A 24,863-nucleotide genomic window follows, 5' to 3' on the forward strand; every position below is an offset into this window, starting at 1 on the left:
TGGGCAGAAGCAACAAATAATTTGTATCTTTCAATTTCACCTAACCACAATCAAGTCAAACACTAATTTGTATTTACAAGTTATCTGCGTTATGTCTATAACGGTGGTGGTTAGGTCCAGCGGTGGTTTTGATTTTTAGGTGGCTTGTAACGATAAGAAAACCGGTTCAGAAATGAGGGGAAATTATCAGTGTGCAGCCGTTATGAAATTGGTGGAGGAAAAAACTTTCTTATATGAGGGACGGGGTTTGAAGAAGATGATGGCTGGGGAAAGTATTTATTTATATATTATGTACTGGTGGTGGATGGATAATGGCAAGTAGTCGGTGGTGATGGAAGTTTGCCCTAGATAGAGAAAAGAGTGAGTGTGTTCAAAGCTAAAGGAGAAAGTAAATTGATTTAAGTTTTTCGATTGGTTTTTGTTTATTTATTTTAATATTTTTAATCAAGAAGGTAAATTGACCAATGTGTCCTCATGTGCAAAATTAGATTTGGAAACGTAAAGGACAAAACATATTAATATTAAAGATAAAAGACAATGAGTGAAATTTGGTACAAACATAAAGGACAATTTCTGTAATTCTGTCTAAAAGTTTCAACATTAGTGTTACAATAATCTTTTTATTTGATTTTTGTTTGGTTTTTAAATTTTTACCTATTGATTATAGGTTTATTGAATTCTAATAATCCTTACTTATTGTTATCGGCCGATAATAATCCCTATTTATTTTATAGTCACTGGCGGTCCCATATTTAAAAAAGTTGGCCCCCAATGGTCCCCCATTAAAAAGAACTTAACGTTGTTATAATTTTTTCCGAATTTCAAGATAATGTTTTAGGGCTTTTGATCGGAAAGAGGATACGGGTCAATTGATGTAAAACTTAACTCAAAACAGTAATCCAAACAGCTTAATTTTTGTTAATTGGAAGTTCAAATACTCGAATTGGAGCATTGCATTGACGTTTTGGACCACCATTTTGAGCTAAGTTTTACATCAATCGACATGTATCATCTTTTCGATCAAAAGCACTAAAACATTATTTTGAAATTAGGGGAAAAAAATATAAGGACGTTAAGTCCTTTTTAACAGGGGGCCATTAGGGGCCAACTTTTTTTAAATTTGATACCGCCAGTGGTTATAAAATGAATATGGATTATTATCGGCCAATAATATTCAATATGGATTATTAAAATCCAATAAACCTTGATTATAAAAATTTAATATGATGATGACAAGTTTTCTATTTGTGACCTGCAATTTGTGTTGGTTGTCCTACATGTCAAATAAGATGATGTTATTGTTTGTTTTAGGTTATTATGGTTTGTTTTACAATATTATGTATATGTGTTTAAATGATTTCGTTAATTTCTTATCACTTTTGCTATTCTATTATATTTTGTAGCGTTTTCCAGTTTAATTTGCAAGGAAGAATGGATTAGGCATGGAGACGGATTTGGTCATAACGAATCCTAAAGGCGTGGACGTTTATACTTAATCATCTTGGTTGTTTTTTATGGTTTCTGATATTTATTTTTATTTGTCAACTTAGTTGTGGCTACACACTGTAAGAAGGAAGGACTGCTCATACTCTTATTACACATATAGAGACTCACCTTGCCGTTGAGTTGGTTAATAGTTTGACTGCAGCTAACTAAAAGATGCCAACATAAGTTATGTTATGAAGGTGGTTTTTTTTGTCTTTACACTAAACAAATATTGTTCCTTGTATTCTTGAAGTAGAAGTAGTTTTTTTTAACGACCAACTAAGTAACGCCAGGTATTTCGTATGGGGCCCCCATTGGCTAAAGGTAGCCCGAGCCGACCACGAGTCCGACGAAGCCACTAGTGGTCCACCTATTGAGGGATTCCCCAGATAAAACCTGACCCCCACGCTCGCCAAACAGCACGACAGCGAGGAGCTGCTAAAACAGGGTGAGATCAGGACTCGAACCCTGGCAAGCCAGGGTCATCCCTCATATCTCCCATATAAATTGGTGATAATGAGGTTTGAACATCGTACCTCTCACTAGTAAAGTGATAGCTCTACCATTAAGCCACATCCAATTTATGAGTAGTAGTAGTAGGTAGTAGCAGTGGTGGTGGTAGTGGTGGTAGTGGTAGGAGTGGTGGCAGCAGCAGCAGCAAGCAGCAGCAACAACAGTAGTAGCAGTAGTAGTAAGCAGCAAGAGTAGTAGCAGTAGCAGTAGCAGTAGCAGCAGTAGTAGTGCACCACATTTATCTTATTTCCATTTTTTTACATTCCTGGATTAAACCTATATCTGCATCATTATTTTATATTCACCTTTTAATTTATTAGGATGGGAGGCATAGATCCAAGCGAGCTACAGGAGAAGTATGTATGCTTACTTTTCTTGGCATTCCATTATAGTTCTCATGATTTATTACATATGGTCAGATCAAAAAGTTTGTGGCTCAATTGTATATAAAAATTCATTAATAACTTATAAATAGCTTTTCAAAGTAGAGGTAGGTTTTTTGTAATTATTTGTATTATATATATATATATATATATATATATATATGTTTTATTACTAACACATGTATTACACGAGTTCTAACATAGTTAATTAAAGGGAAATTTTCCAAAATGGCAATTTTGGGGAGAGAGAAATTGTTAAATAGCCCTAAATCCCCACACATTCCCAAAATATCCCATCAAATTTGGACTGAGACGACTAGATTTGGAGAAATCTTTAGACCAATAGAATTCTAACAAGTGTTACAGTTTCTGAAAATCTGACGTTTTTTTAAAATAGTTTTTTCCGACGGTTTAATAATGTTTCATAAAAGATCCCCTCAACTTCCAAAAACTTGGGAAATTGTGCATTCAAACTCAGTCTTTCAAGACGCATTTAGGGTGAATTTATACCAAGAAGACCATAGAATTATAAATATTGAGAGACACGTCCATATTTTTTCACTAAAACTTATTCCCCAAAGCTTTCTTGCCAGATGGATTACTTAGGTTTCTTATCTGACCCCTACAAATTTTAAACACATGGAAAAATGTGACATTTAATTTTGTCTTTCAAGACACTTATTTGATAAATTTATACTAAGGGGATCATATTTTTGAAAATATTGAGGGACTCGTCCATATTTCTTCACTAAATCTTAATATTAAAAGTTGTCTTGCCAGACGGTTTATTAAGGATTCTTAACTGACCCCTACAAATTTTGAACACATGAAAAAATGTGCTTTACAAATTTGTCTTTCAAGACACAAATCTTTTTAATTTGTACTAAGAAAACGATTATGTAGTTCACTCTTACATGTTTGTCCATATTTACATTATATGTATCATCTTCCTCAATAATTCATTCACATCGATCTCTTCATCAACTCTAAGTCTTGAATCAAAATCATGAAGTTTAAGAGGGTGATCAAGTAGAGGTTATGGATATGGGTCCCGGGTTCATTGGATCCTATTACGACGACAACGTAATCTCAACGTTTGGAAACGAGTACATTGTTCTGTTCTGCACGTTGCTCGAAAATAATGAGTCTGGTCCTCTTTGAGAGTTTGTTAAGGCCGAAAAAATTCGGCCAAAACCTGCATTTTTGAGAGGATGGTTTAGGGTGGTATGAAGGGGAAGATGAAGATAAACTCATGTATATTCTTTGGACGGTCATGTCGGAATTGATGGAATATCATAATATATTGTCGGTGTAGAAGGATTATAAATAAATTTTGAAGGTGTGGACTAGATTTCAACACATAAGAAATAAACTAATAACTCGTATTCTTGGTACAAATTCAACATAAATGCGTCTTGAAAGACTAAGTTTAAATGCACAATTTCCCAAGTTTTTGGAAGTTGAGGGGATTCGGTAAGAAACATTATTAAACCGTCGGAAAAAACTATTTTAAAAAAACCGTCGGATTTTCAAAAAGTGTAACACTTGTCAGAATTCCATTGGTCTAAAGATTTCTCAAGATCTCGTCGCCTCAGTCCAAATTTGATGGTTATTTTAGAAATGTTTAGGGATTTAAGGCTATTTAACAATTTCTCTCTTCTCAAATAATGGTCATTTTGAGAATTTTTCTTAATTAAATATAAATATACTTGTTAGAAGTGTAACACTTGTCAGAATTCCATTGGTCTAAAGATTTCTCAAGATCTCGTCGCCTCAGTCCAAATTTGATGGTTATTTTAGAAATGTTTAGGGATTTAAGGCTATTTAACAATTTCTCTCTTCTCAAATAATGGTCATTTTGAGAATTTTTCTTAATTAAATATAAATATACATATATAGTGGACTTAGGGTATGTTTGGCAAAACTAGCTGGTAGCTGTAGCTGGAAGCTGTTGGCTGTTAGCTGGAAGCTGGTGGCTGGAAGCTGTAGCTGGTAGCTGTTAGCTGTAGCTCTTTAGATATATTTAGATGTTTGGCAGAGTAGCTGGAGCTTTTAATAAAACGTATAAAATTATTAAAATGAGCATAACTAAAATCAATAATAGTAAATGTATTTATTTTGGAAGGTTATTTAAGTAAATTATCATACTAAAAGCTTGTAGCTCTTTCTAAACGTTACTAGTAGAAGCTTTAAGTTTTAAGCTTTTTCTCCTGACCTAAAGGCTTTAAGCTCCTTGAACCAAACAGAGCTTTTAATTGAGTATGAGTTTTTTCTTAAAAGCTTAAAGCTTGTAGCTCCTAAAAGCTACATGCCAAACATACCCTTAATTTTTATATGGCTTAGGCGTTATTGGCGGGAAATATTATACACTGTTGGTCACACTCGCTCATGTCGTGGTCATATTGATATATATATATAAATTTGTTAAAGATAAATGATTGGAAATAAAGAACGCATTCAATCATTGTATAGCTTATACTTTATTTTTGTATAAGAACCAATATTCTGAAGACCAAAGTGCAAATAAAGACTATACTGAGGGATTGGCGTCATTTACTACCAACCACTATAACATGCCCCGGATTTTGTCGTTCTTCCTATCTTCTTTTCTTTCTTGGCAACATCATGGCGGTCGATTAATCGATTATTCTCGACAATAAAACACCCTAAACTATAGTAAATGTTCAATACTGCTTTTTTTTTTAATATATTTTGTGTATATTTATGTATATTTAATTAAATTCTGCTTTTAGTTCTAAAAAATATATATATATATATATATATATATATATATATATATTTTGTGACTATATTTGATAACTTAACAAGTCGGACCAATGATGCGTTAGATACATCATACGTGTGCACTTCCAAGTTTTAAAATGAAGGTTATTTAGCATATTGGACTATTGAGACGGGATCATGCCTACCACCCGTCACGACCTTATCAGTAAGAGGGTGTTTGGGATTGCTTATTTTCATCAACTTATAACTTATTAACTTTATGAAAAAGAATAAGGTGTTTGGAATTGCTTTTGATGTGAGAGGAAAAGTTACATAAGTTACAATGTTGTAACTTATTAACTTAATGAAAAGTTATAAGGGGGTAAAATAAGGAATCTCAAACACCCCCTAAATATATAAATCGCAATCATATATAAGAAATTAACATTGATAAGAATCATAAGAAGTTAAAAACTTATTAAGCAAGTGTTTGGGATTGCTTATTTTAAATAACTTATGACTTATTAACTTTTGAAAAAGTTAAAAGGTGTTGGATATTATGTATTATGTGAGGGTATATAAGTTAATAGGTTACAACGTTATAACTTATTAACATATGACAAAAATTATAAGAAAGTAAAATAAGAAATCTCAAACACTCCTAAAACAAAAATCACATAGTCAACTTATACATTTTTTAATTTATACATTTGTTTTGGTGGTAAAAATAAAACACGTGTAAAAACACATAGCTGATTTTTTTAGTGGCCAAAAAATTCTCCAAATTGATTACTAGCTATAATCATCACATTGGGGTATACTTGTCTTTTAACCCGGGAAACATTGTCACATAAGGCCAATGCACGTGAACACTCGTCTGAAGGCATGATAATGCGATGAGATAAAACATGTTCATTTCAAATATCCAACTAATGAACGTCACCTACACGTCTAGTCTCTCATCATCACTCAAGTATCGCTGAAATTAAATGTTGTATGCAATAATCAAAACTGGGTAACACCAATCCACCACCAGCTCAGCTTAGAGAAAAACACAAATTTAATAACAACAATATTTATCAAACATTAAACATCATTAAATGTAACATTTCAAAATTCCGTGAAGAGCAAGTGAATCGTGAGGGGTACCATAGTAATTAACCAATACTCTTGACTTAACTAGGGTTTTGTGTCCGGCTAACAACGCCACCCACGCAACACCTCCACCTTCTCCAAATAATAATATTTTATTAATATATATCGTCTGTGTAGTCAAAGTAACAACTCAAAAGGCTGCACATATAATAATACAAACAAACCAACAGCCCCTGGTATCTTAATCCAACCCTCACAGTGAGCTAGTGTGTGTGTGAGTGATCATATCTATAACCGCCATTATCACTCACACACATTTTAATTCCACCAAAAGTGTTTGCTTACTTCAATCATGGATCTGAAACATAAGGTAACCTTGTTTAACATTTTTCATTCATTCAATTTCTAAGAACTTGTTAATTTTAACAAGCTCAAATTTAACATTTGTGTAGAGATCAATCGATCCACAAGCCGAAGAAGCTAAAGAAATAACCGAGAGCAGCAGCAGTCCGTTAGCACCGTCAAACGAGACTAAATGCTGTAGCTATTGTCAAACCACGAGTACTCCTCTTTGGAGAGGCGGTCCTGCTGGTCCCAAGGTATGTATGTATATGCTCAGAGTTATGTTTCTACTGACAGACATTGCAATCGTTTATTGTGATGAAAATAATTGGTTATTTATTTACCGTGTTATCATTATATATTGTAAGGCCATATGTAGTGGGCGACAGATTGGGGCGAGAAAGTGGCGACAACACCGCCCCCGTGGGCGATTTTTGGGGCGGGGGCGGATTGTTCTTGTCGCCTGGAGAAAGGGGCGATGTATATGTGCTTTGTGTGTATTGTATGTATGTATATATATTTATATTATTATTATATATGTTTGTAATTGTGTGTGGTATATATATTAGCCTACAACACCATTACAAAAACAAATTCCACTCCTTGGTGACTGGGCGTCACGTGTCGCAATTCGCCCCGATTTGTATGCATAGTCTAATCGTTTATTGTGATGAAAATAATCGGTTATTTATTTACCGTGTTATCATTATATATTGTAAACGTTTTGTGATTATGTTCTCAGTCACTTTGCAATGCGTGTGGTATCAAATACAACAAGAGAAAATTAGCACAAGCGAGCGGATTTGATAAAACGAGAAAAAAAACATCAAAAAATACTAAACGAAATTCGTTGAAGGTGAGATTAATGGTGACTGATGAAAACCAGCAACAGCAGCAGATTAAGAGGAAGAGATCGTCGTATGAAAGAGGTAAGCCGTGGTGGAACAAGCTGCGGGAAGAAGAACAAGCTGCAATACTGTTAATGGCGATCTCGTGTGGTGGATCTTTTTGATGTTGAAAGTGTTTTTTTTTCCTCCAAATTGAAATTTGGGGGAAATTGAAACCCTAACTGATACAGTGACATATAGGGCTTTAATTAGGTAATAGTGGTAGAATAGCCCAAAAGGGGGTGAAATTTTCAATGTTTATGCCTTTATGGTCTATTGACAACTCGTGTGTGTACTATTTCGTTGCAGTCTAGCTGACAATACTTGCTGCATCAGGTCAAACTTAACATCTTTGTGTACACTTTTTGTTGGGCATGTTTAATGCAAAATGTAATATGTTATGTTATTAGACCAAAGGTAACTTGACTTGTTGATATGCAACAATAATATTAAAAATACTATGCTTACCAAGTTCCTTTTCAAAATTGTCAAATAGTAAACAATCTTTTTCTATTTTTGATAAGTTTCACAATAAGCTCGTTTTGCAAGAAAACACTGTCGAGTTAAATATAGAAAATATTAGATAAAATACTAAATAATTACAATAAAGCATTTAGATGCTGATAACAAATTATTTATTAGGTGATAATAAGATAAACGGGAAAGAAAATGGTGGTGATAAAGATAATGAAAATGAAGAGGTAACTAAACGAAAAGATAAAATTCCAATTTGACTCCCCGAAATATATCGGCGGGATATGGATTAGTCACTGAAAACTAATTTGCGCATTATGGACGTCTGTCATATTTGGGCGGGACAATCTATGCCATTCCGTCAAATATTTCTGTTAATGACCGTTTAGAAGGAGGGTGTTTTAGACTTTTTACATAGAGAAAATTGGCCGCTCAGCCTGTGCCCTTCTGATTATTATATTTTTCAAAAGCTTGAAAAAATCAGGTTGCTATAAAAAATAGCAGTCCGACCACTGAGTATTTTTTTCTTCCTCCTTCCGGTTTCCTACCCCCATTCTCCACCAAATTTCCCCCCACCTTCCTTTTACTTACTCCTATCATCTTCCTTCCTCCATACTCAATATATATATATATATATATATATACTTACCTTCATCATCATCCAAGAAACCCACTCATAGCCGGCCACTTCTCCCCGTCGACACCATCAACCGTAGCCACCATCTTCCCGTCGTCGTCGACTCCCCGTCGCCGTCGCTTCCCGTCGCTACAATGGCCGTCACCATCAACATTAGCTTCAATCGGGCCGTGTTTGGAGTGCCAATTGAAGTGACTCTCAGATTCCGGGTCTGGAATCGGGAAATATCGGCTCTTGTTTTGGCCAAATTTGCGGGTCAAAACACGATTAATTTCAACCGGATGTGGAACTTTGGGCCGGTTCGCCGTCGCCTACCTTTGTGAAAACCCGAAGTTTATAATTCGGGTGAAAATTAATTAGTATGTTATGTATGTGAAATCCCGAAGTTTATAATTCGGGTATTTTGATATATGTATTTTGTGTTCGTGTTATATATAAAAAAATTGTTTGTCTTCATTGTGTTGCGGTTCGGGTTCGGGTTTGTTGTTGTTTCGGGTTATATTGTATCGAAAAAACAGGCCGTTTTGGTTGTTTCGGGTTTAAAGTTTGTTAAAAAACGGCCCGTTTGGGTTGTTTTGGGTTTAAAGTTTGTTAAAAAACGGCCCGTTTTGGTTGTTTTGGTTTATATTTTAGCTAAAAAACGGTCCGTTTGGTTTGTTTCGGGTTTAAAGTTTGTTAAAAAACGGCCCGTTTTGGTTGTTTCGGGTTATATTTTAGCTAAAAAACAACCCGAAACAACCCAAACAGGCCGTTTTTTAACAAACTTTAAACCCGAAACAACCTAAATGAACCGTTTTTTAGCTAAAAATACAACCCGAAACGACCCATTTTAGCTAAAAAACAACCCGAAACAACCAAAAAACGGTTCCTTTAGGTGGTTTCGGGTTTAAATTTTGATAAAAAACGGTTCGTTTTGCTAGTTTCGGGTTCGTTTGGATGATATATATGATGATGATGATAAACAAACATCACACATTAATGTTAAGAATGTATATATATTTCATATTGTATATGTATAACAAATGTTGGCTTACTACAAATGGTTATTTTTGTTGGTTGTTAAAAAGCAGGTCGGGGGTTCGAACCCCACTCCAAACAATATATAGAATTATTAGTTTTAAATTAATTATATGTACAGGGGTAAAAAGGTAATTTCATAATTTTTTGGTCAGTCAACAAACGGTCAACATGACGGAATGGCACAGATTTCCCCGCCTGTAAGGCCCCGAACCCGGTAGCTCTACTTTAGCGTCGGATTTACTCATAAACACAGTCCTTCAAATCAGAGTTTATTAAAACTTTTCGCGGAACATAAAATATCAATCATTTGTTACAAAACATTAAATCTTTTCTTTTATACCATAACACAAAACTTTATATTCAAAACATCTTTACTTCTTTCTTCAGATGCCAGCCGTTCAATCCATGCCATGCGTCATCCTCTTGCTAGCTCTGTAATCGGCTCACCTGCGTGCATACTAAAAGTCAGCTACGCTGAGTGAGTTCTAGTTAATCAGGTATCATACAATTTATTCCCATATATTACTTCCCGTATCCGAAGACACATATTACTACCTTAACCTTGTATAAATATCCATAGGAGGATCGTCACGTAATATTTATTAAAAGAACCATTACCATTACCCTACCATATATAATTTCCATAGGAGGAACACTATACTATCCATAGAAGGAACACTTTACTATCCATAAAAGGAACATTATACCTTCCATAAAAGGAACACTATACCTTCCATAAAAGGAACATTATACCTTCCATAAAAGGAACACTATACTATCCAGACAGCCGCTGTTCGGTTTCTTTCCAGCATTTTGAGCGTTTTTAAGACCCTTGCTATGGTTCAATATCACCCACTACGCTTCCCGACCATCTTCGGTCGCTTATACACTAAAAAGCTTGGATCTTTAAACCTTAAAGGTCAAGAATCATACCTTTTTGAGTTTGTTTGGATCTTGTTTAACTTGTTAACACAACTAATCGCTCTCTCTCGGACCTGCCCGATTCTTCCCTTGGCTCAGCCGGTTCAGGCGAAGTTAGTGGGTATGTGTGTGTTAGGGAGTTTGGTGAAATATGAAAGATATTTTGGGGTTTAGGGGATATTTATATCCCTGAAATCCCATGGACCTAAGGCCCATTCTCATTTAACCCATCTCTATTAATCCAAATCCATAACCCACGTCCAATACCCAACGCTAGCCCGACCCATACCAACTCCTATTCTATTATCTATTTCCAGATAACCCGAGTAAACTTTCCCTCTATTATTAAGTAATATAATTAATATTATCTTGAAATTTCGGGATGTTACAAGTCTTCCCTCCTTAAAGAGGTTTCGTCCCCGAAACCTAACTTATTCCCTATAAAAGGAAAACTTCTTATATTTACACGCTTTATTGAATCGCCTTCGTTTTCTGAGTTACCCTTCTTACTTCCGACTTTGCAGTCATCGAATGGTGGTCACGTGTATTAGCTATTTAAGGTAGCTTGTCCATGAGGCCCTCAATGTACCAAGTCTCGTTTCGATCTTTAAGTGGCTTTGTCTTATATCATATTAATGCTAAAGCCTAAGTCGACACTCTATCACAACACGTCAATTTATCATGACTAACATGCATTCAGACAATTCGTACCATAATTAATAAACACCAGTCTAAATTTCAACATAAATCAACACGCATCGAGTCATCAATAAGTTACACATAGATTTAATACTTATGGCTAGCATCTAGCCTTCTTGAATGGCTTCTCTAAGCATACGGAGGAATCTGTTAAACCTCAAGCACTCTTCTCTCCTTCATGTCCACCCTTTGGCTTCTTACAATCCCTTGCTAGGTGCCCACGTCCTCCACAGTTGTGACACCTATAGTAATCATTACATTCCCAAGAGGAATGTCCTGCTCTTCCACACCTGTAGCAAACACCTAATCCCTTTCTGCACTCTCCGGTGTAACACCCCGACCAAAGGCGGATTATACATCGGGGCGCCACATATTGTTTCATTACTCGTGACACTATTTGGGTGTCAATATTTAATAAATACATTCATTCGCGCACACGCAAAGTAGACATAACATAAAGCAACATAATTCAATATATTATAAGCAAAATATTCGAACAACAATAACTTGTCTTGATACATTTTAATCTAGGTCCAAAAGTAAAAACGTCCTACGTGTCCACAAGCTCCAAATGTAGCTACAGCAAACCTGAACATGTGTTAAAATAAAACGTCAAACACTTGCGTGTTGGTGAGAAATCAAGTTTAATAGATAATAGATAACAATAAATCTGCGCGCAACACGTGTATGTCTGGTGTTTAACAAGGGTGCAATCAGATTGTGATCAAGCCTAAATAGATCATAGCTCATAGTTCATAGTTCAATCCGTGCTCCCAAATGAGCACAAAAACAAGAAAACATCTGTGCAAGTGTAAACAAAGAAAACCGTAAACGATAGGTCTCCCGTGTTCATCTAATGGATCCATGAAAACTGCGGAATAGGCCGAACAAAGCGGTTAATGATACACACATACAAATAAACAGCCAAGTAAACGTCCTCAACACATGGGATACTGCGCGACTAAAGTTCATAAACAGGTTTAAGACTCAAGTTTGTACGAACACATGAACATCCCAAAACATTAAAAATAAAAAGGGATTAGATACGAGATTACTCACTTGATAAACGATGCGGTGTAAGATAAAGTAAGAACCAACTTTAAACAAGCAAGGTTATCCTATAATTAAAGATTATCGTTTTAATGATTTGTTTTAAGTCTTGATTATAAGTTAGCATAATTAATAAGTAAATTATTATATATAATATATATTACCGGAAAAGCAGGGCAGAACAGGGAGGAAGACGGAGGCAGAGAGGGAGGAGACGGCAGAGAGAGCAAGGAGGAGGTTAAATTAAGTGTTTGTGTGTGATGTGTTAGGAAAAATAAGATTATTATTTATAGGGAAACCCTAGGGAACACAATCCATAGAAAAGGGGAAAAGATCTCAAAAAGCAAAAGATTCCAAAAGCAAAAGATATCAAAAGATATGGCAGCTGCAGGAAACAAGGAAAAGCTGACAGGTAACAGTAAACAGACATGGGAGGGTCAGATAAAGGTACTGGTCAAGCATGGGAAAAGCAGATCTCAAAAGATAATGTCAGTCACTTTTTCTGTCAACCAATGGGGTTGGTGCGCATGCTGCGCCAAAAGTGGCTTTTCAGACATAAAATAGGTCAGGTCAACAGCACAGAAGATAAGACAACACAAAAGCAAACAGGCTGGATAAAACAGAAGAAAAGATACAAGTCTAGCGCGAGAAAGCTGCGCGCGAGAAGGCTAAGGCGCGCCGCGGGAAGAATCACATTTCTTAGCGCGCCGCGGGAAGAATCACATTTCTTAACGCGCCGCGGGAGGAACTACAATTCCTAGCGCGCCGCGGGAGGAACTACAATTCCTAGCGCGCCGCGGGAAGAACTATAATTCTTCGCGCGTCGTGGGATGAACTACGATTCTTAGCGCGCTGCGAGAAGAGTTCGTCTCGCGAATCGCTGGAACAGCCAATCTTCACGCAGGCTTCCTTGCAAGGAGTCTGGCGCGTGGAGCTGCGCAGACAACCTTAGGCGGGAAGAAACAAAGGACAAGGAGAGTTGGGAGAAAAGAGGGAAACAAGGCTGAGGGGTTAAACAGGAGGGCGGGACGGCGACAAGAGAAAAGGAAGGCGGAAAGAAAGAGAGAGAAAGAGGCGGGAAGGAAAATATTTTATTATTATTAGAAGTAAAATATAAGTATAAATAAATATTAAATCATAAAAGAAAGAGATCGGATAAGGGAAACGGGTACCTGGGTCGGGTCGGATCGGGGCAGATGTCACAGTCTCCCCTACTTTAAGAAATTTCGTCCCGAAATTTATCTCGAAGTAGGTTGCGCAGAGAACAGGTGCGGGTACTTGATCTTTATTTGATCTTCCCTTTCCCATGTAAACTCGGCTCCGCGCTTGGACTCCCAGCGAACTTTCACGATAGGGATGCGACTGCGCTTGGTTTGCTTAACCTCGCGATCCAAAATCTCAACAGGCTTCTCGACGAAATGCATAGATTCATCAACTTGAACTTCATCAAGTGGAATGTGAAGGTTCTCGTCAGCTAAACATTTCTTGAGATTGGAAACATGGAACGTTGGATGCACATTGCTGAGCGCGGGCGGCAGGTCAAGTCTGTAGGCAACTTTTCCCACACGCGCGAGAATCTTAAATGGTCCAACATATCGAGGAGCAAGCTTACCTTTCTTCCCAAAGCGGACAACACCTTTCCAGGGCGACACTTTGAGGAGAACAAGATCACCAACTTGAAATTCGAGAGGCTTTCGCCTGCGATCTGCGTAACTCTTCTGTCGGCTTCTGGCAGTCAGCAGATGATCACGGATCTTGGCGATTTTATCGGTTGTCTCTTGAACAAGTTCGGGTCCTGTGATTTGAGCTTCACCCACTTCGCTCCAACAAATCGGGGAGCGGCACTTACGACCGTAAAGTGCTTCAAATGGGGCCATACCAATACTGGAATGATAGCTGTTATTATAAGAGAACTCGATCAAAGGCAGGTGTGAATCCCAATTACCTCCAAAATCAAGAACACAAGATCGGAGCATATCCTCAAGAGTTTGAATAGTTCGCTCAGACTGACCGTCAGTCTGAGGATGATATGCCGTACTCATGTCCAAGCGAGTTCCTAGCGCAGATTGGAGAGATTTCCAAAAGCGGGATATAAAACGGCCATCGCGATCGGATATGATGCTCAAAGGAGTACCATGGCGGCAGACAATTTCCTTGACATAAAGCTGCGCGAGTTGCTCAACACGGTAGTTTTCACGAATGGGCAGAAAGTGAGCAGACTTAGTCAAACGATCCACTATTACCCAAATGCTATCATGTTTGCTAGCTGTCAAAGGTAACTTGGTAATGAAATCCATCGCTATACCTTCCCATTTCCACGTAGGAATTTCTGGTTGTTCGAGCAAACCAGATGGGCGTTGGTGTTCAGCTTTTACCTTAGAACAAGTCAGGCATCTAGCTACGAACACAGCAATATCCTTTTTCATACCGGGCCACCAATAAGTAATGCGCAAATCCTTGTACATCTTATCAGCGCCAGGATGAACGGAATATCGAGATTTGTGCGCTTCACTCAGGATGTCAGCGCGAAGATTCTCATCAAAGGGAATCCAGATGCGATTGAGATAGCAGAGAATTCCACTTAGATTAGGGACAAAGTGTGCTTCCGCGCCACACGCTAACTCGGCGCGAAGGTTACCATTACTGATGGATGCGCGCTGCGCGTCACGAATGCGCGATTCAAGGTTGCTTTGGATCGGCGCGAAGTGAAGCTGCGTGCGCGGCAAGATACAGTTAAGCTGGCAGGGTTTTCGGCTGAGCGCATCGGCTACCACATTAGCCTTACCAGGATGATACCGGATCTCACAATCGTAATCGCTGATGAGTTCGTTCCATCGGCGTTGCCTCATGTTGAGTTCCTTTTGATCAAAGATATGCTGAAGGCTTTTATGGTCAGTGTAGAGGATACACTTAGTACCATAAAGGTAGTGTCTCCAGATCTTCAAGGCAAAAACAACTGCACCTAGTTCGAGGTCGTGAGTTGTATAATTCTTTTCATGAACCTTAAGTTGCCTTGATGCGTAAGCGATAACCTTGCCTCGTTGCATAAGAACACAACCGAGACCTTGGTTGGATGCATCGCAATACACGACAAAATCTTCATTACCCTCAGGTAGCGCAAGAACAGGAGCTTCACACAACAAACGCTTGAGCGTTAGAAAGGCTTCTTCTTGCTTCGAGCCCCAAATATACGGTTTACCTTTGTGCGTTAGAGCTGTTAAAGGCAAAGCGATCTTCGAGAAGTTTGAAATGAAGCGCCGGTAATAACCAGCTAAGCCCAGAAAGGAACGGATTTCGGTAGGAGTGGATGGCGTAATCCAGTTCTTGATTGCTTCAATTTTGGATGGGTCGACATGGATACCCATCTTGTTAACAACATGGCCAAGGAACTGTACTTCATCCGACCAAAATTCACACTTGGAGAGCTTGGCAAATAGCTGCTCGGCTCTAAGCTTTTGCAACACCAACCGAAGATGTTGCTCATGCTCGGCCTTGGTCTTAGAATAAATCAGAACGTCATCGATAAACACAATCACGAATTTATCCAAGAAAGGCCTACACACCCGATTCATTAGATCCATGAAAACGGCGGGTGCGTTGGTTAAACCGAAGGACATGACCAAGAATTCAAAATGGCCATAACGAGTTCGAAAAGCAGTCTTCGGAACATCTTCATCGCGGATGCGCAACTGGTGATAGCCAGAGCGGAGATCAATCTTGGAAAAACAAGAGGCACCTTGGAGTTGATCAAAGAGGTCGTCAATGCGCGGTAAGGGATACCGGTTCTTAATGGTGAGTTTGTTCAACTCGCGGTAATCAATACACATGCGAAACGATCCATCTTTCTTTTTAACGAACAACACCGGAGCACCCCAGGGCGAAGAGCTAGGGCGAATGAATCCTTTAGCAGTCAACTCTTGAAGTTGGCTTGCCAATTCTTGCATCTCAGCGGGCGCAAGACGGTAAGGAGATTTGGCTACGGGGGAAGCACCAGGGACAAGATCAATACGGAACTCGACTTCACGAGCGGGAGGGATACCAGTAAGATCATCAGGAAAAACTTCAGGGAAGTCACGCACAACGGGGATATCGCGAAGCTTCTTCTTTCCTTCATCAGGTTTAACCACATGGGCTAAGAATGCGATACACTTCTTCCGCATGAGTCTTTGGGCTTCGGCGCAAGACATAAGCTTAAGACCGTTAGACGGTTTCTCGCCGTAGATATGAAGATCACCATTTTCTCGAGGTATGCGAATCATCTTCTTGGCGCAAATAACTTCGGCGCGATTATGCGTAAGCCAGTCCATACCAATAATAACATCAAAGCTTCCAAGAGGCATGGGGATGAGGTCGATCAGAAAATCGTTTTCGTTAAGGTTAAGCGTGCAATCTTTAATCACTGAGTTAATTAAAACAGTTTCGCCATTAGCCAATTCAACTGAAAAATTTTCTTTTAAATCGTTGCGCGGTCGCGCAAGCTTCTGGTCAAACGCGCGAGAAATAAAACTTCGATCGGCGCCAGTATCAAAAAGTACAGAAGCATAAAATCCGTTAAGCAAAAATGTACCATTAACTACGTCATTATTCGCTTGTGCTTGGTGCGCGGTTATGTTAAAAGCTCGTCCGCGCGCCACTTGGTTCGAAATTTGGTTCACCGGATTCGCTTGCGTGATTTGCACTTGTAGTCTCGGGCACGCGTTCCGGAAATGACTGGGATCACCGCAGTTGAAGCACGATCTGGGTCGTGGGTTTTGGTAGGTTGGTTGTGGGTTCTGCGGGTAGACTGGTGGTGTTGGCGCGATTGGGTTGGCGGAAGGGACTCTACAGAACTCGGCAGAGTGACCAACGCGGCCACACCGGCTACATTGTCGACACGGAGTTTGGGTTGGGTGGTGAAGTCTACAGGTTGGGCAAAAGGGTTGGGTTCCTGTGTAAGGTTTCTTAGGTGGCGGGGCAGGAAGTGCGGGATTGGTTAAGGCATAGTTATGGACTACAGGAGGTGTTGGGTAGGTTGGCAGTGGGTTAGGCGCGTAAACTGGAGGTTGGTAGATGGGTTGCTGGACAATGGGCGGGTTGGTAAGCGCATAAACTTGTCTGCGCCTACGCTTCTGGTTATGGTTTGAGGGTTCTGGTTTGGTTTCTGCGGGTTCAGGGACAGTCTTGGTGAGTTTGGTTTTTTCAGTTCCCCGCAGGAACAGGGTTCCTGCTCTGACATGGTTGTCGCTGAGCACAGCGGCCAACTCAATGGCGTCAGAGAGGGTTACTGGGTTTCTGGCCCATACAGAATCTTGAATTTCCATGGGGAGACCCCCAAGGAATTTCTCGATGGCTCGGCGGGAAGGGGTAACAAGGTGAGGGACAAGCAGGCTTAGTTCATGGAAACGCGTCGCGTACTCGCGCGCTTCGCCACTGTACTGCTTAAGATTCCAAAATTCTTCCTCCAGGCGCTTAACTTCGTTGGGAGGGCAGAATTCTCGCGTCAAGAGATCCTTAAATTCCTCCCAGAGCATGCTGGAAGCAGCTTCTGCGCCACGCGCAAGAGCTACTCCATTCCACCATGTAAGCGCTCTAGATTCCAGGACACTGGAAGCATATAGGGTTCGTCTGTCAGGAGGGCATTGGGTATGGAGGAAAATGTTTTCTATCTTCTCGAGCCATTGGAGCATCACGGTGGCTCCTTCAAGCCCTGTGAATTTCGGAGGGTTACCCGCGTTAAAGGACTTAATGTTGTAACCGGAGGTATTGTTTTGGCTCAAAGCTTGGGCTATTGCGGCGGCCATTTCCTGGGAACGTTGCTGTCTACGCCTGCGCGAGGCTTCTCTCCTCTGATGACGGCGAGATAGCGGAGGCATTCTATAAAAGTTTTAATTTTAGTTAATATCTTAGCGCAAAGTATAATCTTATAAAGCTTGGTTTCGCGGGGTTAGATACCATCAACAGTTAAAGTAAAACATGAATTTGAATGTAAACATAATACAGATAACAAATTCGAATCGAGAATCGACAATTCATGTATCACCATGACTTTCCGAATTCTCAATTTAAAATATACGAGCAAACGAGTATTGGAGATTGACGATTCATGTATCACCATGACTTTTCAATCCTCAATATAAAATATACAAGAAAATGAGTATTGGAGGTTGACAATTCATGTATCACCATGACTTTTCAAGTCTCCAACCTCAGAACATAATCGTAGATGGAAATTGAAAATCAACTATTCATGTATCACCATGACTTTTCGGATTTTCAAATCCCAACAAACGAATATGTAAGAAAAATCAATAAAAATCGAAATTCAACAAAAATCGAAATATCGCGGAATAAAACATAAAATCATATACTGCGTCAGCGCAAGCATATTTATAAATAACGAGTAATTAACAATAAGCGCGCAAACATGAGATTTCTCTCATGCGCGAGAAGGGACTCTTAGGTATTCTAGGCCGTTACGTCTAACCACCTATCCTAAAGTCAACGAGCTCTGATACCAATCTGTAACACCCCGACCAAAGGCGGATTATACATCGGGGCGCCACATATTGTTTCATTACTCGTGACACTATTTGGGTGTCAATATTTAATAAATACATTCATTCGCGCACACGCAAAGTAGACATAACATAAAGCAACATAATTCAATATATTATAAGCAAAATATTCGAACAACAATAACTTGTCTTGATACATTTTAATCTAGGTCCAAAAGTAAAAACGTCCTACGTGTCCACAAGCTCCAAATGTAGCTACAGCAAACCTGAACATGTGTTAAAATAAAACGTCAAACACTTGCGTGTTGGTGAGAAATCAAGTTTAATAGATAATAGATAACAATAAATCTGCGCGCAACACGTGTATGTCTGGTGTTTAACAAGGGTGCAATCAGATTGTGATCAAGCCTAAATAGATCATAGCTCATAGTTCATAGTTCAATCCGTGCTCCCAAATGAGCACAAAAACAAGAAAACATCTGTGCAAGTGTAAACAAAGAAAACCGTAAACGATAGGTCTCCCGTGTTCATCTAATGGATCCATGAAAACTGCGGAATAGGCCGAACAAAGCGGTTAATGATACACACATACAAATAAACAGCCAAGTAAACGTCCTCAACACATGGGATACTGCGCGACTAAAGTTCATAAACAGGTTTAAGACTCAAGTTTGTACGAACACATGAACATCCCAAAACATTAAAAATAAAAAGGGATTAGATACGAGATTACTCACTTGATAAACGATGCGGTGTAAGATAAAGTAAGAACCAACTTTAAACAAGCAAGGTTATCCTATAATTAAAGATTATCGTTTTAATGATTTGTTTTAAGTCTTGATTATAAGTTAGCATAATTAATAAGTAAATTATTATATATAATATATATTACCGGAAAAGCAGGGCAGAACAGGGAGGAAGACGGAGGCAGAGAGGGAGGAGACGGCAGAGAGAGCAAGGAGGAGGTTAAATTAAGTGTTTGTGTGTGATGTGTTAGGAAAAATAAGATTATTATTTATAGGGAAACCCTAGGGAACACAATCCATAGAAAAGGGGAAAAGATCTCAAAAAGCAAAAGATTCCAAAAGCAAAAGATATCAAAAGATATGGCAGCTGCAGGAAACAAGGAAAAGCTGACAGGTAACAGTAAACAGGCATGGGAGGGTCAGATAAAGGTACTGGTCAAGCATGGGAAAAGCAGATCTCAAAAGATAATGTCAGTCACTTTTTCTGTCAACCAATGGGGTTGGTGCGCATGCTGCGCCAAAAGTGGCTTTTCAGACATAAAATAGGTCAGGTCAACAGCACAGAAGATAAGACAACACAAAAGCAAACAGGCTGGATAAAACAGAAGAAAAGATACAAGTCTAGCGCGAGAAAGCTGCGCGCGAGAAGGCTAAGGCGCGCCGCGGGAAGAATCACATTTCTTAGCGCGCCGCGGGAAGAATCACATTTCTTAGCGCGCCGCGGGAGGAACTACAATTCCTAGCGCGCCGCGGGAAGAACTATAATTCTTCGCGCGTCGTGGGATGAACTACGATTCTTAGCGCGCTGCGAGAAGAGTTCGTCTCGCGAATCGCTGGAACAACCAATCTTCACGCAGGCTTCCTTGCAAGGAGTCTGGCGCGTGGAGCTGCGCAGACAACCTTAGGCGGGAAGAAACAAAGGACAAGGAGAGTTGGGAGAAAAGAGGGAAACAAGGCTGAGGGGTTAAACAGGAGGGCGGGACGGCGACAAGAGAAAAGGAAGGCGGAAAGAAAGAGAGAGAAAGAGGCGGGAAGGAAAATATTTTATTATTATTAGAAGTAAAATATAAGTATAAATAAATATTAAATCATAAAAGAAAGAGATCGGATAAGGGAAACGGGTACCTGGGTCGGGTCGGATCGGGGCAGATGTCACATCCGGGGTGTCTCTTCCCACATTTTTCACTAGCAGTGAACCCCTCTTTCCTTGCCTTCTTTTTGCGTGGATCCACCTCATTGGCTTCCTCTAGTTCTGGGGTTGGGTTCTTTTTCTTCGGTTCCATCTTCTCCCCTTCACAGTTGGCAAGGTCCTCATAAATCATCTCGGCCAATTCCACGGCCGAGTCAAATGTTGCGGGCTTACTAGACTTAACCAAAGTGCGAACATTCCGTGGAAGTCCCCTTACGTAACACTTGATCCTTTTAGCTTCGGTGTTCACCATGTCAGGTACCAACCTAGACATGCGGTTGAATTCAGTAGTATACTCCCGTTGTGTCATCCCTCCCGCTTTCAAATTCAGAAACTTCATCTCCACTCTTTCAACTTCTGTATCAGCGCAGAACCTTTTCATCACCATGTCTTTTAGGTCATTCCAACTCATCGCCTTGATCTCTTCACGGGTCTTCCTCTGCTCCACACTCTCCCACCAATACATAGCCTCATCTTCAAAAGATTGAGTGGCATAACCGACAGCTTGGTCAGGACGGCACTCGCTAATGCGGATAACCTTATCCATGGCGGTTATCCACTGAAGAGTAGCGATTGCGTCTCCTAAACCAGTCAGCTTAGGCGGGTCACAACCTTTGAAGGACTTATAGTTGCAACCGCCTCGGCCCCTCTTCCTATCATCATCTTTCACAGACTTTACCTCACTCGAGTCACCCCTTTCCCTCTCGTCATCCTTTCTATTATTACCACCTGCCCCTTCAACGGTTCATTCACGGCTTCCAGCAGATCCTTCGGGATTCAGGTTCTTCACAGCAGCAACTACAGCTTGAACAATGGCTGCTTGAACTGCAGGGCTAAGTTGAACTTCTTCGTTGTTGTTCTGGTCTCCTCCAGCGGCGCTCCCTTCATCTTCGGTGTGGGAAGCTTCTTCTACCGAGGGTTGCCGGACAAGACGAGGCCTGCCACGACGTCCAGTGCGACCCCCAGTTCCCACAACTTCTCCAGCTCCAGCCATCAGTATTCTTAAAGGGACAACACAAACATCATCACTCAATGAACTATTTAGTACAAGGATAGCAAGGCTAACAGGTAATAACAGTGGCCAGCTGTGACTAGCTGATCACGTTGCTTTCCGTGTCCTATTCGCTTCCCTTTATGAGTCTATTTGTGCTGGTTCTACTTAAGCAGTTAGTCAAATCAAACAATCAATTACTTCTATCCTTATCGTTCACGTATCTTTTCTTTCTCATTAACATATATCATTTAATCATACACCTTACCTTTACTGATTTTTGCTTGAGCGACACATGGCATTCTTGAACTGGCATCTTCTTTCTTTTCTTACTTAAATCCCATTCTCTGTTCGAGTCTAAGCATGTAGGTTGCTTAAATCTCTCGAACTTATGCTCTGATACCAACTTGTAAGGCCCCGAACCCGGTAGCCCTACTTTAGCGTCGGATTTATTCATAAACACAGTCCTTCAAATCAGAGTTTATTAAAACTTTTCGCGGAACATAAAACATCAATCATTTGTTACAAAACATTAAATCTTTTCTTTGATACCATAACACAAAACTTTATATTCAAAACATCTTTACTTCTTTCTTCAGATGCCAGCCGTTCAATCCATACCATGCGTCATCCTCTTGCTAGCTCTGTAATCGGCTCACCTGCGTGCATACTAAAAGTCAGCTACGCTGAGTGAGTTCTAGTTAATCAGGTATCATACAATTTATTCCCATATATTACTTCCCGTATCCGTAGACACATATTACTACCTTAACCTTGTATAAATATAGGAGGATCATCACGTAATATTTATTAAAAGAACCATTACCATTACCCTACCATATATAATTTCCATAGGAGGAACACTATACTATCCATAGAAGGAACACTTTACTATCCATAAAAGGAACACTATACCTTCCATAAAAGGAACACTATACCTTCCATAAAAGGAACACTATACTTTATTATTTAATATCCATGTAAGGAGCTAGTCACTTCCCTTGACGATACGTGCAATATCCGAAGATCGTTCACGTACCGTCAAGCAATCATTCATATATTTCACATTATCCATATAAGGCATACACTTATCTCTTAGGATAAGTGTATTAACAAACATATTGAGTATGCACACAGCCCCGAAAACGTAACACATAAATGGGGCTAGAAACTCACCTGAATTCTGCTTCTTTTTCTGATAGCTGTAAATCTCTTCTCTACCTGAGCTCGGCTGACTGTACAAGTTACACGTATCAATACTCGCCTGATCTAATCTGGTGGCCTAGTAGTGGCTTACTTAACTTATCGCTTTTTAATTTATTTTCTAATCAAACTTATCTCTAGGCGAAGTTAACCTTAGGCGAACTTAGCTGTAGGCGAAGTTACCAGCTAGGCGAACTTAGCTTTTCAGCGAAGTTGCCATCAGGCGAACTTGGCTTCAGGCGAAGTTGTCATCAGGCGAACTTGGCCTCAGGCGAAGTTGTCATCAGGCGAACTTGGCCTCAGGCGAAGTTACCAGTTAGGCGAACTTAACTTTACAGCGAAGTTGCCATTAGGCGAACTTAGCTTGCAGGCGAAGTTCATCAGGCGAACTTAGCTTGCAGGCGAAGTTCATCGCGTTGAAGGCGAAGTTGCCCAGATGCAGGCGAAGTTACCCAGACAGCCGCTGTTTCGGTTTCTTTCCAGCATTTTGAGCGTTTTTAAGACCCTTGCTATGGTTCAATATCACCCACTACGCTTCCCGACCATCTTCGGTCGCTTATACACTAAAAAGCTTGGATCTTTAAACCTTAAAGATCAAGAATCATACCTTTTTGAGCTTGTTTGGATCTTGTTTAACTTGTTAACACAACTAATCGCTCTCTCTCGGACCTGCCCGATTCTTCCCTTGGCTCAGCCGGTTTCGGCGAAGTTAGTGGGTATGTGTGTGTTAGGGAGTTTGGTGAAATATGAAAGATATTTTGGGGTTTAGGGGATATTTATATCCCTGAAATCCCATGGACCTAAGGTCCATTCTCATTTAACCTATCTCTATTAATCCAAATCCATAACCCACGTCCAATACCCAACGCTAGCCCGACCCATACCAACTCCTATTCTATTATTTATTTCCAGATAACCCGAGTAAACTTTCCCTCTATTATTAAGTAATGTAATTAATATTATCTTGAAATTTCGGGATGTTACACCGCCCGAATATGACATACGTCTATAATGCGCAAATTAGTTTTAAGTGGCTAATCCATATCTCGCCGATATATTTCAGGGAGGCAAATTGGAATTTTCAAATAAACTGGAAAAGCTGAGACAAATGATATAGTTGTTCTTACATGTTAATGGTCCATTGGCCTAATGGTTTTAGGTGCGATTTCAGTCCCACATATGTGCATTAGGTAAATTTTAGAATGTAGATTTTAAGGGTGTATATATTCGATGTTTACATGACAAAAATTATTTTTTCATGTGATTTGAGAAACTAATGCCCGTCTAAATGTCTTTTTGAAAAAATCAGTACTATGTTTGGCAATGGAGTGGGATGACATTAGACTATCCCCATCAATAATCTTACAATCTAAATCTCACATTATAAAATTTATTTCCCTCTCCTCAATCTACATAATTTAATTCACCCCAATCTTTTACACACATTCACAACCAATCCCAACTTAAAAAAGTATTTTTTTAACGAAGTCCGTTTTAAATAAAATTTATGTCGGAATGTTCATAATTTTTTTTAAAGAATTATCGTGTATTTAGTTATTTTTTTTAGTTCAAATATTAAAAGTTAATTGAATAATTAAGTTATTGGAGGTTAGTTTGGATTGCAATATGGGTTTGCTCTACCAACCCAGATTGACAATCTAGATTGGTAAATTTTCTTTTTCAATTTTTTTTAACTTTGGACCCACCAATCTCATTATGAGATTGCCAATAAGAGTAGTCTTAGTTGCTTATGTGATTCTCTGTATCCATTTTTTGAAAAAAAAAACAAATATTGGAGAAGAGGTTGACGCATGAAGATAAAGTGGTAAAGAGTAGTGGTAGAAGCTTCACATTCAAGCTTACATGCGTTATTGTGACATCCAACAAAGTAAGACGATGCTTCGGTGCTTTTTTGCAAGAAGTCAACTATGAGTCTATGACAAAAAAAAAAAAAAAACAAAACCAATAGAGTTGGGTTTTAAAGTAATTTAAACTAATAAAACATATTTG

General features: G+C 39.3%; 1 protein-coding gene and 1 pseudogene across 2 annotated transcripts in view; one reads left to right on the forward strand and one right to left on the reverse strand.

Annotated features, from left to right (window-relative positions):
* The window catches only part of LOC143534673 (uncharacterized), a 186,458-nt gene that overhangs the window by 49,726 nt on the left and 111,869 nt on the right, over positions 1-24,863 (reverse strand). The gene's annotated exons all lie outside the window — the stretch shown is intronic.
* Positions 6,553-7,611, forward strand: LOC143534682 (GATA transcription factor 15 pseudogene; annotated as a pseudogene). The gene is made up of 3 exons (XR_013135588.1): positions 6,553-6,570; positions 6,653-6,799; positions 7,285-7,611. The product of XR_013135588.1 is annotated as a GATA transcription factor 15 pseudogene (transcript).

The sequence above is a fragment of the Bidens hawaiensis genome, unplaced genomic scaffold (assembly GCF_021521415.1).
Source record: "Bidens hawaiensis isolate Kalapana, Puna unplaced genomic scaffold, B.hawaiensis_p1.1 tig00010256_1, whole genome shotgun sequence".
Classification (NCBI taxonomy): Eukaryota; Viridiplantae; Streptophyta; class Magnoliopsida; order Asterales; family Asteraceae; genus Bidens; species Bidens hawaiensis.